This window comes from Lactuca serriola, chromosome 1 (genome assembly GCF_051521515.1).
Source record: "Lactuca serriola cultivar US96UC23 chromosome 1, Lser_US96UC23_V15, whole genome shotgun sequence".
In the NCBI taxonomy this organism is placed as follows: Eukaryota; Viridiplantae; Streptophyta; class Magnoliopsida; order Asterales; family Asteraceae; genus Lactuca; species Lactuca serriola.
Window position 1 is genome coordinate 47314007 of NC_136408.1, and position 15727 is coordinate 47329733.

The 15727-nt window shown below is 40.8% G+C and overlaps 1 long non-coding RNA gene across 2 annotated transcripts; it reads right to left on the minus strand.

Annotated features, from left to right (window-relative positions):
• Positions 1-13417: 13417 nt before the first annotated feature.
• LOC145068354 (uncharacterized) lies at positions 13418-15265 on the minus strand. Of its 2 annotated transcripts, XR_013688962.1 has the most exons (4): positions 14997-15265; positions 14202-14418; positions 13902-14043; positions 13418-13749 (listed from the first exon to the last, which is right to left on the minus strand). It is a non-coding gene; the product is annotated as an uncharacterized LOC145068354 (long non-coding RNA). The 2 variants fall into 2 exon arrangements; XR_013688961.1 differs by having other exon boundaries at positions 13902-14418.
• Positions 15266-15727: the final 462 nt, after the last annotated feature.

Sequence of the window (15727 nt, forward strand, 5' to 3'; positions counted from 1 at the left end):
AGTGATTCTTTAGTCCAGAGACTTCATTTGAGGTAACCATTCGTTCCTTTCTCAGCCCTTGGTGTAAATCTTAGAGTTAGGGCTTCTTTGTGTAATGATCCATGGAGTAATTGGCCTCTTTTTGTGTTGATGCTTTAGATCTGGACCCAAAGAGGTCCAGAGACTCTTTTCCCTCAAGATTTATGACTGTTAATGGAGGCCATGAGCTTAGAATAGCATTCTAGAGACCATATCATCAAATAAGGCCTTTGGACCTTTGCATGAGCACCAAGATTGTAACTTTACATGATGAATGTGTTTGGAAGGACTGGATCTATGAGTTACTGGAACGGATCTGACCTCAGGAGTGAGTTTGAGTTTATGCATGGATTAGACTCGCCGAGTCCGAAGAACAGACTCGACGAGTAGCATGAAGATTGTCCATAACCACTCAGCGAGTGGTCTTGCCGAGTTAAGGGGTTGACTCAATGAGTCAAGGAGAGTCAGAGAGGGTTGACAGGTGGACTGAGTCAAGCTGGAACTCACCGAGTTGTTCTTGAGACTCGACGAGTTGATTCGTGGTGGCCCTGCGATTCATGCCAGGTGGAACTCGTCGAGTCAGGGAAGTACTCGACGTGTCAAGAGAGGATCCTAGGGAGTCAGTGAACACGTATAGACTCGCCGAGTCGCTCTAGTGCACTCGCCGAGTCCGATCAAAGTTGACCGTTGACCAGAGTTGACCAGTGTTGACTTGATAGGGGTAGTCAACCTTAGTTGTGAAAGTGTTAATTAGAGATATATTGTGTTATAGGAGGATTATAGCTCGGAGGATCGAGCGCGAGTGATTTCCGGGATTTACGAGTTATCGAGATACACGAGGTGAGTCTTCTCACTATACTTTACCTTGAGTAGGTAATCAGAGTTATGTGACAGAGTAATTGTATGTTATATGTATGTTATGTGTTGTACTGCCTTATTTCTATGTGATTTATGCTGTGCATGTTTATAGAGTTGGAACCGGAAGGTTCCCAGAGTTAGAACCAGAGGGTTCACAGAGTAGGGTCTACGGGCCCACAGAGTTATAGCCTCGAGTGGCTAATATGTGTTATGTGTGGTATTTTGGGGAACTCACTAAGCTTTGTGCTTACAGTGTTGGTGTTATTTGTTTCAGGTACTAGTGACGACCGTGGGAAGGCGCCGGCTTGATCAGTACACACACATGGGATTTTTATGTTATTTGATCTTGGGATTCTTTGTATGACATGGATTGGAGTTTCAAACATTGAAGTTTTTATGAAAATTAAATGAATATGTTTTTATATTATGTGAAAAATTATTTTGAAATTCACGGTGTTACAAGTTGGTATCAGAGCCTTGGTTTGAGGGATTCGAGTACACCTTCGGGCGTATTTGAACTCAAACTGAGGATTTGAGAAGTATTTTCAAAAAGAGTAAAAGATTTTTGGAAGAACGCAGAGCTGAGTTGTGTGTACGATCATTCCGCGCCCGAACGGTGATTTCCCAAAATACCCTCATGTTATGTGATATTGATATTGATATGATGTATTCTCATGCTAGAGTAGGCTAGGTACTCCTATTAGGACTAGAGTGGCCTGATTTGTGATGCCTTAGCCTAGGGAGAGCTGAGCTGCTATGAGATGCTTGAGAGTGAGTAGGTAGCAGCGAGGGGCTTATGAGAGATCTGTTAGAGAGTGGATTATGCATGATAGAGTACTTGGAATTTGGAATCCGAAGAGGAGGACTTGGGGTGTATTCTGATACGGTGCGGACAGTAGTATTGGGCCCGTACTACTGAAAGAACCGGAGCGGTGTACAGCCCAAGTAGGAATCTTTGGAATACCAAGGATCAAAGAGGTATGAGTTGTCGAGTGTGAGTATGCTCGAATGGATTCTAATTTATCGTATGTTGTGTTTCAGAGGTAGATCATGGTGAGGACACGTCTGATGCCTGAGAGGAGTGAGACCAGTGATGAGGAGATCCGTCGGATCATACATGAGGAGGTGGCTGCGGCCATCAGGGCAGAGATACCAGAGATGTTCGGGTCTATTAAGACCACGTTGATTGAGACCTTCGACGAGCGTTATGCCGCTCTTTCTGAGGCCGTTGTTGCAGCGGCCACCACAGCTATTGCTGCCGCGAGGCCGCAGGTTGGTGATGCGTTGCTGTTCCGAGAGTTTAGCAACACAAAACCACCAGAGTTTGATGGGACCCAGGACCCGGTGGCGGCTATGAGATGGTTTTATGACATGGAGGGGTGTTTCTTCACTTGCTCAACTCCTGAGCATTTGAAGGTTCGGTTCGCGCTGAACCAGCTTCGCTTGGGAGCGAAGGACTGGTGGAAGTTTGTGACGGCGCACTTTACGCCTGCTGAGCTTGCGGAAGTGACCTGGGAGAGGTTCACTGCCATTTTCCAAGATGAGTACGTTCCCCAGGTGGAGAGGGAGCGTTTGGCCCAGGAGTTTCTGACCCTCAAGTAGGGTATTGAGTCTATTACGGTGATTCCCAGGATGTTCCATGAGAGGGCGATGTTCTGCCCTGAGCACGTGTCCACTGAGGAGGCACGTATGAGCCGATATTTGAGTATCTTGAGGCGAGACATTCGGGAGTTCGCGGCGAACTCCTCGTACCGGACATTTGCCGAACTTCAGGCAAATGCCCGGAAGAGGGAGATTGAGCTAGAGACTCAGGCCAGAGAGGAGGTGGAGTCTCAGGGGAAGGATCGGCGGCCGGCGCAGTCTCAGCCGGCAGCCAAGCGGGCCAAGCCTGCTGATCCCAAACCAGGGAGCCAGAAGGGCCACACTTGTGGGAAGTGTGGCAAGGATCATGATGGAGTCTGTAGAGCGGGATCTTGCTACAAGTGTGGCAAGGAGGGGCACATGGCCAAGGACTGCCCCAAGGGGTTTGCGGTGTGTTTTCACTGCAACCAGACCGGACACCGGAAGGCAGAGTGTCCGCATTTGCGAGGATCATCTCAGGGAGCACCTAAGGGATCTGCCCCTGCCGCCATCAGAGCTACCGAGAGTCGGCCAGTGAAGGCCGAGGCGCCGAGAGCACGAAGGAGAGCTTTTCAGTTGACCGCGAAGGAGGTCCGCGCAGCGCCTGATGTCGTGGCTGGTATGTATTCTTTCATGTATTTATTTTGATGTTGAGATATTATGCTTATATTATGTTATGCGTAGGTACTTTTCTTGTGAATTATGTACCTGCGTTGGTGTTATTTGACTCGGGTGCGAGTCGGTCTTTTGTATCTTTGGCTTTTAGTCAGCATATCAGTGTTAGTCGTGAGGCGTTGAGTCGGCCTCTGAGAGTTTCCATAGCTGACGAGAGGGTGATATATGCCACGGAGGTTCTCCGAGGGTGCATAGTCGAGATTTTCGGTGTTGAGTTCCCGACTGATCTGGTTCCTATTGCGATGGTTGATGTCTGTGTCATTGTGGGCATGGACTGGTTGACCAGATTCGGTGCGGTTATCGACTGCGAGCGACAGCTGGTGACCATACGAGACCCTAGTGGGGGAGTTCTTACGGTGTACGGCGAGGTTACACGTTCTGGATTAGCGTTTTGTTCGGCCGCTAGGGCAAGGCAGTGTCTACAGCAGGGTTGTAAGGGTTTTGTGGCGTATGTGATGGATACGCGGGTGGATTCCGAGAGACCGAGGTCTGTTGAGGAGGTTCCGATAGTGCGTGAGTTCCCTGTTGTATTTCCTGAGGAGTTGTCGGGTGTGCCTCCTATGAGGCAAGTGGAGTTCAATATCGATTTGGTTCCGGGGGCCGCGCCTATCGCTAAGGTACCTTATCGCCTTGCACCTCCAGAGATGCAAAAGTTATCCTCGCAGCTTCAGGAGCTACTGGGGAAGGGGTTTATTCGGCCGAGCAGCTCGCCGTAGGGAGCGCCTATCATGTTCGTCAAGAAGAAGGATGGTTCACACCGGATGTGCATTGATTACCGGGAGTTGAACAAGCTGACGGTCAAGAACTGTTATCCGTTGCCGAGGATCGACGATTTGTTCGATCAATTGCAGGGAGCATCTTGGTTCTCCAAGATTGATTTGAGGTCTGGATATCGTCAGGTGAGGGTGCGGGATGAGGACGTCCAGAAGACAGCGTTCAGGACGCGTTATGGGCATTACGAGTTTGTGGTGATGCCTTTTGGGCTCACCAATGCCCCGGCAGTGTTCATGGATCTCATGAACCGAGTGTGCAGGCCGATGCTGGATCGGTCGGTGATTGTATTTATTGACGACATTTTGGTATATTCGAGATCTAGAGATCAGCATGAGGAGCATTTGAGAGAGGTTCTTGGAAATCTGAGATCAGAGAGGCTTTATGCCAAATTCTCCAAGTGTGATTTCTGGTTGCGGGAGGTCCATTTCTTAGGACATCTTGTTAACCAGAAAGGGATATTGGTCGACCCGGCCAAAGTTGAGGCGGCGATGAGTTGGGAGGTGCCGAGGTCACCCTCCGAGATCAGGAGTTTCCTAGGGTTGGCAGGGTATTATCGGAGATTTATCAAGGTTTTCTCTAAAATCGCAGTGCCACTCACCAGGTTGACCCGGAAGGGTGTTGCTTTTTCATGGGGCCCCGAGCAGCAGGCCTCCTTTGAGACACTTCGCCAAAGGTTATGCGAAGCCCCGATGTTAGCCCTCCCGGAAGGGATGGAGGACTTTGTGGTATACTGTGACGCATCGATTTTGGGGTCGGGGGCGGTGCTGATGTAGAGAGGGCATGTGATAGCATATGCATCGAGGCAGCTGAAGCTTCATGAGATGAGATATCCCACCCATGACCTAGAGTTGGGAGCAGTGGTGTTCGCCCTCAAGATTTGGCGTCACTACCTGTATGGGGTTCGGTGTACGATATACACGGACCATAAGAGTTTGAAATATTTGATGGATCAGCCCAACCTAAATATGCGACAGAGAAGGTGGTTGGATGTGGTCAAGGATTATGATTGTAAGATCCTGTACCACCCAGGCAAGGCTAATGTTGTAGCCGATGCACTGAGTCGCAGGGCGGAGAGCACCCCATTGCGGGATGTATGTTTGAGATTGACCGTGATAGCTCCAGTGTTGGACGCCATTCGTGGGGCACAGGCCGAGGCTATGCAACCTGAGATGCAGAAGAAAGAGCGGGTTGTTGGTTTGGTTTCAGAGTTCGTTACCGATGGTCGGGGGCTTATGACATTTCAGGGGCGTATCTGGGTGCCGTATGTTGGAGGAACGTGTACAATTTTGATGGATGAGGCTCATCAGTCGAAATTTTCGATCCATCCTGGGGCCACTAAGATGTATTTCGACCTGAGGAAGGAGTATTGGTGGCCATGTATGAAGAGGGATGTTGCGTGGTTTGTTGAGAGGTGCTTAACCTGTCGTAGGGTTAAGGCCGAGCACCAGAGGCCGCATGGTAAGTTGCAACCGTTGGAGGTTCCCGAATGGAAGTGGGAACAGATCACCATGGATTTTATCACCAAATTGCCAAGGACTACCAGGGGAGTTGATGCAATTTGGGTGATTGTGGACAGGTTGACGAAGAGCGCCCACTTTCTTGCTATCAGCGAGAGTTCTTCAGTAGAGAAATTGGCAGAGGTGTACGTGAGGGAAGTGGTATCTCGGCATGGGGTGTCGATCTCGATTGTTTCAGACCGAGATGTGCGTTTCACTTCCAGATTCTGGAAGAAGTTTCATGAGGAGTTGGGTACTAGGTTGCATTTTAGTACCACATATCATCCCCAGACAGACGGACAGAGTGAGCGGACGATTCAGACGCTCGAGGACATGCTCCGGGCATGTGTGTTGGATTTCGGGGGAAGTTGGGATACATATTTACCCTTGGCAGAATTTTCCTACAACAACAGCCATCATTCGAGCATTGATATGCCGCCCTTTGAGCTGTTGTATGGGAGGAGGTGTCAGACCCCCATTTGTTGGGGAGAGGTTGGACAACGTGTGATGGGCAATACAAAGATCGTGCTTCAGACGACAGAGCAGATCCAGCAGGTCAGACAGAGGTTGTTGACCGCTCAGAGTCGTCAGAAGAGCTATGCAGACAGACACCGGTCCGAGCTTGAGTTTCAGGTCGGCGACCTTGTACTCTTGAAGGTCTCTCCTTGGAAAGGAGTGATTCGATTCAGGAAGAGGGGAAAGTTGGGGCCCCGATATATTGGTCCTTTCCGAGTGATCGCGAGGGTAGGCCGGGTAGCCTATCGTTTGGATTTGCCAGCAGAGTTGGGGCAGATTCACGAAACTTTTCATGTGTCGTGGCTGAGGAAGTGTATAGCCGATGAGTCGGCAATGGTTCCATTAGAGTATATTCAGGTGGATGCGAGCCTGAATTATGCTAAGAGACCAGTGGCAATCAGAGATCGGAAAATCAAGGTTCGGAGGAACAAGGAGGTACGCCTGGTTTTGGTTCAGTGGCAGCATCGGAAGGGGTCCGAGATGACTTGGGAGCCGGAGCGTGAGATGCGTGAGCAGCATCCGGAGTTATTTGCAGAGCGAGACTTCGAGGGCGAAGTCTAGTACTAGTGGGGGAGAATTGTAACAGCCCGGATTCCAGGTATTAGTCATCCTTATAAATTTTGGTGATTTGTGAGGAGACTCGGCGAGTTGGAGCTCAAACTCGCCGAGTATGATCGCAGTTTGGGCGCGGGTTCGCGTCCGAACTCGGCGAGTCCAAAAGGTGGACTTGGCAAGTCCACGCTATTTAATGAAACCCTAATTTCTAGGGTATGAGACCTATTTAAAGGGTCTTATGGCCGTCATTTGCGGCCACCAACCCCAGAGAGAACCCTAAAAGAATCCTTGAGCGTTTTGGTGAGAGAAGAGGAAGATCTTTGATTATTTGTGGGTGATTTTGCATATAGAAGAGGATCAAGGTAAGAGGAGACCAGAGGAGGTGCTAACCCAAAGATTCTTGAGTCCAGAGACTTCATTTGAGGTAACCATTCGTTCCTTTCTCAGCCCTTGGTGTAAATCTTAGAGTTAGGGCTTCTTTGTGTAATGATTCATGGAGTAATTGGCCTCTTTTTGTGTTGATGCTTTAGATCTGGACCCAAAGAGGTCCAGAGACTCTTTTCCCTCAAGATTCATGAGTGTTAATGGAGGCCATGAGCTTAGAATAGCATTCTAGAGACGATATCATCAAATAAGGCCTTTGGACCTTTGCATGAGCACCAAGAGTGTAACTTTACATGATGAATGTGCTTGGAAGGACTGGATCTATGAGTTACTGGAACGGATCTGATCTCAGGAGTGAGTTTGAGTTCATGCATGGCTTAGACCGCCGAGTCCGAAGAACAGACTCGGCGAGTAGCATGAAGATTGTCCATAACCACTCAGCGAGTGGTCTTGCCGAGTTAAGGGGTTGACTCAGTGAGTCAGGGAGAGTCAGAGAAGGTTGACAGGTGGACTGAGTCAAGCTGGAACTCGCCGAGTTGAGTCGTGGTGACCCTGCGATTCATGCCAGGTGGAACTCGTCGAGTCAGGGAAGTAATCGACGTGTCAAGAGAGGATCCTAGGGAGTCAGTGAACACGTATAGACTCGCCGAGTCGCTCTAGTGCACTCGTCGAGTCCGGTCAAAGTTGACCGTTGACCGTTGACCATAGTTGACCAGTGTTGACTTGATAGGGGTAGTCAACCTTAGTTGTGAAAGTGTTAATTAGAGATATATTGTGTTATAGGAGGATTATAGCTCGGAGGATCGAGCGCGAGTGATTTCCGGGATTTGCGAGTTATCGAGATACGCGAGGTGAGTCTTCTCACTATACTTTACCTTGAGTAGGTAATCAGAGTTATGTGACAGAGTAATTGTATGCTATATGTATGTTATGTGTTGTACTGCATTATTTCTATGTGATTTATGCTGTGCATGTTTATAGAGTTGGAACCGGAAGGTTCCCAGAGTTAGAACCAGAGGGTTCACAGAGTAGGGTCTACGGGCCCACAGAGTTATAGCCTCGAGTGGCTAATATGTGTTATGTGTGGTATTTTGGGGAACTCACTAAGCTTTGTGCTTACAGTGTTGGTGTTATTTGTTTCAGGTACTAGTGATGACCGTGGGAAGGCGCCGGCTTGATCAGTACACACACATGGGATTTTTATGTTATGTGATCTTGGGATTCTTTGTATGACATGGATTGGAGTTTCAAACATTGATGTTTTTATGAAAATTAAATGAATATGTTTTTATATTATGCGGAAAATTATTTTGAAATTCACGGTGTTACAACTTGATTAGTGTATAATAACTTAAGTTATGTTTATATCTCTTCTCATGCCTAGATCTTGGTTTTTACACACTTTTTGATAACATATACATCACAAAACACATGATATCACACACATACATGCATCAAATCACACATAGCATACATTTACACATAGATCTACACATTTTCTTGTATTCTCCCCCATAAAACTCATAAAAACCGAAAAGAAGGGGGGGGGGGGGTATGAAACTCACCTTGGGTGTGGTTTTGGTTTTGGAAGGAAAAGATGAAAAAGAATTCGATCCTAGCAACCTTTCTTGGAGGATCTCGAACTTAATGTGCTCTAAGATGCAAAATCATGAGTTTGAATGGATTAAGAGATGATTTTTGATGAGAAGGAATTAGCTAGATTATGGATCTAACATCAACTTACCTTAGATGATGTGTTTATGGGTTAAATCTCCTTGAAAGCTTCCTTAATCTCGAAAATATGGAGAGGAGTGGAGAGAGTTTTCTTGAGAGAATTGTGAGTGAAATGTGTGTGTGTGTGCTTGGGTTCGGCCGAGAGCAAAAGAGAGAGGAGAGAAGAGAGGTTTTTGAATTGATTTGCATGAAAACATGAGATGGTGCATGGGAATCCTATGGACAAATGTGAGGTGGCATAGGAAAGTCAACTCTCCTTCTTTGGTTGGGCTTGGGCCGAGATTTGGAGAGAAAAAGATGAGGATTGGGCCTTGTATGCTTAAGCCCATTTCATGGTTATGTTAAGTGATGTTTGGCCCCAATTAATTATAAATACGATTTTTATGACCTATAAAGGCTAAATTTGGTTAATTATGGCCCAATATGGTCCATTTAAATATCTTATTTCATTCTAGGCTCAATATGGCCCATAATATTAAAATAAATGAAAGTGGGTCCAATTAGAGTCCATTTAAGAGCTCTAAGCCCATGATATTCCAATTGGAAGCTTATTGGTCCATTGGGCCCAATAAGGAAGTCCTAGTCCAAAATTGACTTAAACAAGGACTTCTAAAGTTTCCAATTGTTTGTTGACTATTTATAGTGCTTGTATGAAGTGTTTGATTGAAATTCTGTTGTCATAGAGTAAGCATCAAGCATGCTTTCATGTTTTTGATTCATAGTTGACATAAGTGTTGTAGTTACAAGGCACCAAAAATTTCTAGTTGTGACAGAGATGGAGAGCAATAGGAAGCGGATCAGGCTCAGGTTTCAGGGGGAAGAGGCAAGAGGCCCAAGGTTCAGGATTCGAGATCAAGAGGCCAGCAGGGCCGAAGCCGCCATGGGAAATGCGGCAGGACGCACAAGGGACCGTACAAGGTGGGTGGTTCGGACTGCTTCAAGTGAAGTTGGACGGGTCATTATAAAGGGGTCTAAACCTCTCTTTCCCCAAAGCCCGAAGCCTTATGATACTTGATCTTTGATTCACGGCCCTAAATTATGAAACGACTCAAAACAGGGTGTTATACAAAATTCGTTTTTCGTTTTTTCAAAGTTCAAACGTTGATATTTTGCTCCATATTTCATACAACTTTGTTACACATTAAATACTTTTATCTTACAAAGTTATACATAGAATATACATATATACACATACATATAGATTTACAATGGTAAACAAATATTTTTAGTAATGAGTTTTGATGGTGCACACACATGTATGTATGTATATATCGTGTATAACTTGTTGAAATAAAAGTAATTCATGTATAAGGAAGTCGACGAAAATATAGAATGAAAAAAACGTTGTTTGGATATCAAAAAAATGAAAAACGGATTATGTTCCTAGGAAATCTCTTGGAAATATGTAGGAAATACTGAGGTGTACACGCATAAATGTTTTTTTAGTGAACGACAAACTAGTCTATTAATAAATTATCACTTATGTCTCCAAGGAGACTTGAACCCGTGACCTCTAAATTGAGAGAGTCACTCCTTACTGTTAGGCCAAATACCATTTGGTATACGTGCATGTATGTATGTATATATCGCGTATAGCCTATCGAAATAAAAGTAATTCATATATAATGAAGATGAACAAAATATAATACGAAAAATGACGTTTGAATATAAAAAATGAATTATGTTCCTATGAAATCGCTTAAAAATACGTAAGAAATACTGAGGGGTTTCCTAAACGATACAAAATTTGTCATTAATCCCTTGGAAATATATAGGTTTCCAAGGGATTTCTTAGGACCACAACTCGTTTTTTTTCCATATTTTGTAAAACGTTGTTCATGTTCTATTACTCAAAACATTCTTTTTTGACTCTATATTTATATTTGTGTTGTATGTGGATAATAAGTATAACGTGGTAACCTAAAAATATTTTGTGTATAACAAAGTTGTACAAAAAGAGAAACTAAAAAAATGGTGTTTGAACGTTGAAAGATGAAAAAAGGAAATTATGTTCCTAAGAAATCCTTCGGAAATTCCTACATATTCCCGAGGAAATTGAATATTATTTATTATTTTTCCAATTATTTTATACCGTAACCTACATCTTTCAACACATATTTGGATATGAAATTATTATTACACATACACATACATACTAAAAATATATCATAATGACGGTGTTATTTAAATAAATGAATGGTCGTTTGAACTCCAAAAAAACTATATTATTAATAACTATGTAAATAATTTTAATTTATTGATAATATTAAAAAAGTGTTTGTGATAATAATTCTAATTAAAGTTAATGATAATATTATAAAAAATGGTTGTAAAGATATTCATAAAGAAATGTTTTGATTTTCTTGGTGAAGAAACACCTAAACTAGAATTACTTGACAAATATGTTTATGTATTAGATTATCGTCTTTAGCCCTTAGGTGGAATGGTAAATGCTTAAAATGTTTGGTGAAAGGTCAAGTTTAAAATCTGATTTGAGCATGTCATATTTTTTTTTCATTGGTAATCCCTCGGTTTTATGTTTATCCATAAATTTGTATCCGAAAATTTTTGAAAAAATTATATTCTAAAAATTCAAACCATTTTCAATTCCCCCCAAATGCACTCCTTTTCTGCTTTTAGGTTTACCGCAAAAATCTATGCCACCATTTTACAATATGATCTCTCAACTCCTTCTTTTCGTCTCAGTGTCATGTCGATCACTCATACTAGAGTAAGGTACACACATATACACACACATTCTCTTTCTTTCTCTCTCTCTCTCTCTCTCTCTCTCTCTCTCTCTATATATATATATATATATATATATATATATATATATATATATATATCGCTCTGACCTAGCCGACCTTCACCACCACACTACAACTCACCATTGAAGGCGGTTTGATGCAACAATTGATCTTCAACCCTCCACCACCAGTTGATTAGTGGTCGGCCAGCGACTTCGTTCTCCAGTCTCTTCTTTTGCGACTTCGCCGTCCTGCTTGTGAACGCCTCCATCCACAAATGCCTTCTGTCGCCTCCCTCTGTCAGCATCGTTACTGCCTCCTAACACGAGGTTTAATTATTTTCTCTCTCTCTCTCTCTCTCTCTCTCTATATATATATATATATATATATATATATATATATATATATATCAAATTATCTGCCTGAATAGAGTCATATGAATCAGAAATATAAATTCTTACCGTTAGTAGGTTTGAACAATCAATTAGTACATGAATAAGAATGTCAATTCCCACTTTTGGAGATTATATATGTAAAACCTATTGAGATGATCATTAACACTTTTGTTGAGTTCTTTGAGCTTGATTTCTTTTTTACTTTTTTTGTTGATAAGGTGTAAGGTGTGTAAGCTCAAATATTTATTTATCTTAATGTCTGTAAGAAGTATGAAAATGTTGGTTAAGGGATATTAAGAGTGTGATTTATTTCTGTTTGCCTTTTGGTGTCATTTTAAGTGAAATGGAGAACCTCTAACCTTATAGCAAATCAACTGCCTGAAGCAGTTTGGTTGGCTGATGGGTAATGAAAATTAAATCAAGGAATGATTTGTTATTGAATGACTTAAGCTACCATTTATGTTGCAACAACCAAGCAAGGAGTTATTGTTATAGATGCCAATCCAAACTTCATCCATGTAGTTTCTAGTATATAGTTATGCACATGTAAAAATTACCTCTTCGAGGTGTCTTTTCTTATAGCATCCAGGAATAAATTTTGCAGGAATGATGCTCAAAAGAGTGTGTAGTGTTGGTTGTTAGTAATGAATTGATCAAAAGACATGGGAGAAAATAAGAATAGGGTATAGAATGGGTAAAATGGTTATTTTTAACATTTAACTACTTATAATATGCTCCGGTACAAGCTGAAGTTGAAACAAATTCATCAAGTTGGAGTAATGGTGTTCTTTGGTTAACAATGTATCATTTGTCATTATTTACATTCCACATCCACCAAACGGGAATGTCCAATGGAATGGAATCCAATTCTATTCCATTTCAACTCTTGGTTTTGAAGAGCAATGAACTTCTTGGTTGAGCTATTCTATAACTTATACCAATATCAAGAGTGCAATCTACCTAATGATCCTTAGATTATTCTTGTAAACACTAGTACCTTTTAAAATAATTATATTCTTTTTGTGTTTAGACATTTACATTATTTATATTATGTTTGTCTTTAAACCTTTGTTTAGAAGTTGTGTTGTAATGGATAATATTTTGGATTTATGTTTATTGTGTTTGTGTACAAATTTCAAACATAATTTGGTCATTTGTGTTATATATATATATATATATATATATATATATATATATATATATATATATATATATATATATATATATATATATATATATATATATATATATAGGCTTAGGTGATTCTATTCAAATTAAGTATTGTGTTATTGTATACATAATTGTGGGCCAATCATTTTACTTAATTTTGGAAAGTGAATAAGACATATTATTAAATTAAATATAAATAAAAAAATACCAACTAATTTCATTCTAAGGGTATTTTAGTCAATTAACATAAATTTAAAAAGGAAAATTACATATTTTAAGGAAAATAGATTCTATTAATTTTAAAAATCTGATTGTATGGATGATAATTATCCTAATTCAAAAATTCTTACGGAATATGTTTATCAATATATTGAAAAATAACAAATATGATTGAACCATACAAGAATTACACATTCTGACATAATATATATTTTGATTTATGAACTTCTTGAAGAATAACAAAATTTTGGATACAAGTTAAAATTCATTACATCCTTAGAAAAGAAAAAAAAATACGTACTATTCTATGCGAATGTTACACTTATTAATAACACAAAAAACATAATATATGAATCATTCTACCAGAATATACAATTACATGTATTTTTTCATTATATTGTATATTATTCTGGTAGAATAATCCATTCTTTTTGGAAGATTGGTGGTCATTGTTCATCTTCATCCTATACAATGTTCATCTTCAAGATTCTATTCTCACATAATCAAAATTCAAGATTCCATTCCAGTAGAATGTTGTAAGTTTCATATGTACCATGTTTTGATTTGATATCTCTCGTTTCGTACCTACAAAAATAATGGTATGCAACACCTGATCATTATAAACCAAAAATATAAGATAAAATTCAAGCATAAAGAAGCAAACCAAAATAAAGTCACACAAAACCCATTAAAGAGAAATGGATTCGTGATTCCATTCCAACAGAAAACCATTGTACCTTACATTCTTTTCTATCAGATTATCGTTAATCTATGCCTTGGAGCTTGTAAATGTAAGCAATTTTGCACAGGTTTCGTTCAATGTTATCATTCAATACTATATTTTTGAATCATCCAACAGAAGATTGTATGATCATCCTACTGTTTTAGAGTGGAGTCATCATTTTGTTATAACCACATACAGAGGAAACAAAGAAATTATCAGGACAAAATAGATCACCAACTTATAAAATATATATACAAAATTAGGGATTTAAAAATCCTAATGTAATGAAGAAGAAGAAGAAGGAAGAGGATACCACATCTCCTTGTTTGTTCACAAACAAACCCTCAATTCTTTTACCAAAACCATATTTCAACCTTCTCTCTTTCAACACCGTCCAGTCCAGTCGTCCCTGGAGGCATTTTGTAGAATGTAGAAAAGAAAGTACCCGTATACCGTTTGTAGGAGTATTATGCAAAGCAAGAAGTAAAACTTGTGACCAATTGCATGATGATGTATCCACATCATCATTTCTGTAATGTTAACAGTCCATGTCAACTTTCTTATTGATAATGAATTCAAAAAGCACTGGCTCAACTTTGAAGGCAATTGATTTCGATTGCTTAATTGTAAAATTGAAACTTCACTTGCTAAATTTTTAAGAAAATGGGAAATGTAATAACATGTAAAGAAGGTAATCTGTCTCAGGCATTTGATCAAACAGCTTGCATGCAATCTGATTTCTAATCTTTTGGTCATTCTAAGCAATCTGATTTCAAACCTTTCTATTAATTTTGAGCGGGTTTTTCATCATCTAAACTTTGGATCCTCAGAAATCCAAGTCATAAGACTAAACAAATAAAGACACTTCAAAACCAGCAAACCTAGATGAACATGGTTATTAACATCAATCAATGAACCCAAACATAAAACAATTAGAAACATGAACAACAAACAAGAGTTCTGTAAACCAACAACCAAAATAAGCAAAAGTCATCATCACTAACAATATCGGTAACCTTGAAATCAATATTTCGGTTTCAACAGAAAGCAAGAAAGAAAAGAAACCAGGAAAAGAATGAAAGTCGAAAAAGTTGAAGAAAAATGAAACCTGTATTTGTGGGGTGCGAAGGTCTCTAGTCGTTGACATGAATTTGCTTCAGTTCATCTCCCTCATCGCTCTTGACACGAACCTGCTTCCTTTCCCTCTCCGATTGGCTCCGCCCCCGTCTCCCCTCTGATTCATTCGCCGCTTGGGGCACCAGAACTGACACCAAGAGCATCCATAACCTATGGATCGAGCTCTATGAGGGAGAAAGGGTTGCTGGTGTCACTGGTGTCGAGCCAATGCCACCGAAGCCCCACCTGCTGCTACTCGCTCTGATTTCAAACAAGAACACGATCTGAAAGCGTCGATAGGATGCTAGGGCTTTATGGGGTGGGATTATTTAGGTTAAAAAGTCAATCCCATGATTACATGGATTATTTTTAGAAGTTACTGAACAAATTACTACATTACCCTTATTTATTTATTTAATTATCTATTTTTTTATTTACTTTTGATTGGCTCACACTAATGCATACAATAACACAATACTTAGTTTAAACATCTGAACCCCTCTCTCTCTCTCTCTCTCTCTCTCTCTGTATATATATATATATATATATATATATATATATATATAGTGCAAAAAAATATGGTTTTTGTGTGTTTATTCTGATATTCTTTTTCTTACAAAAATAATTGCCTAGGAAAATCTATTACAAAAGTGTCATTAAAAAACTGCCAAACTGTCAAAATACTTATAACCTAGGAAATTTCTCGGAAAAGTATTGTACATG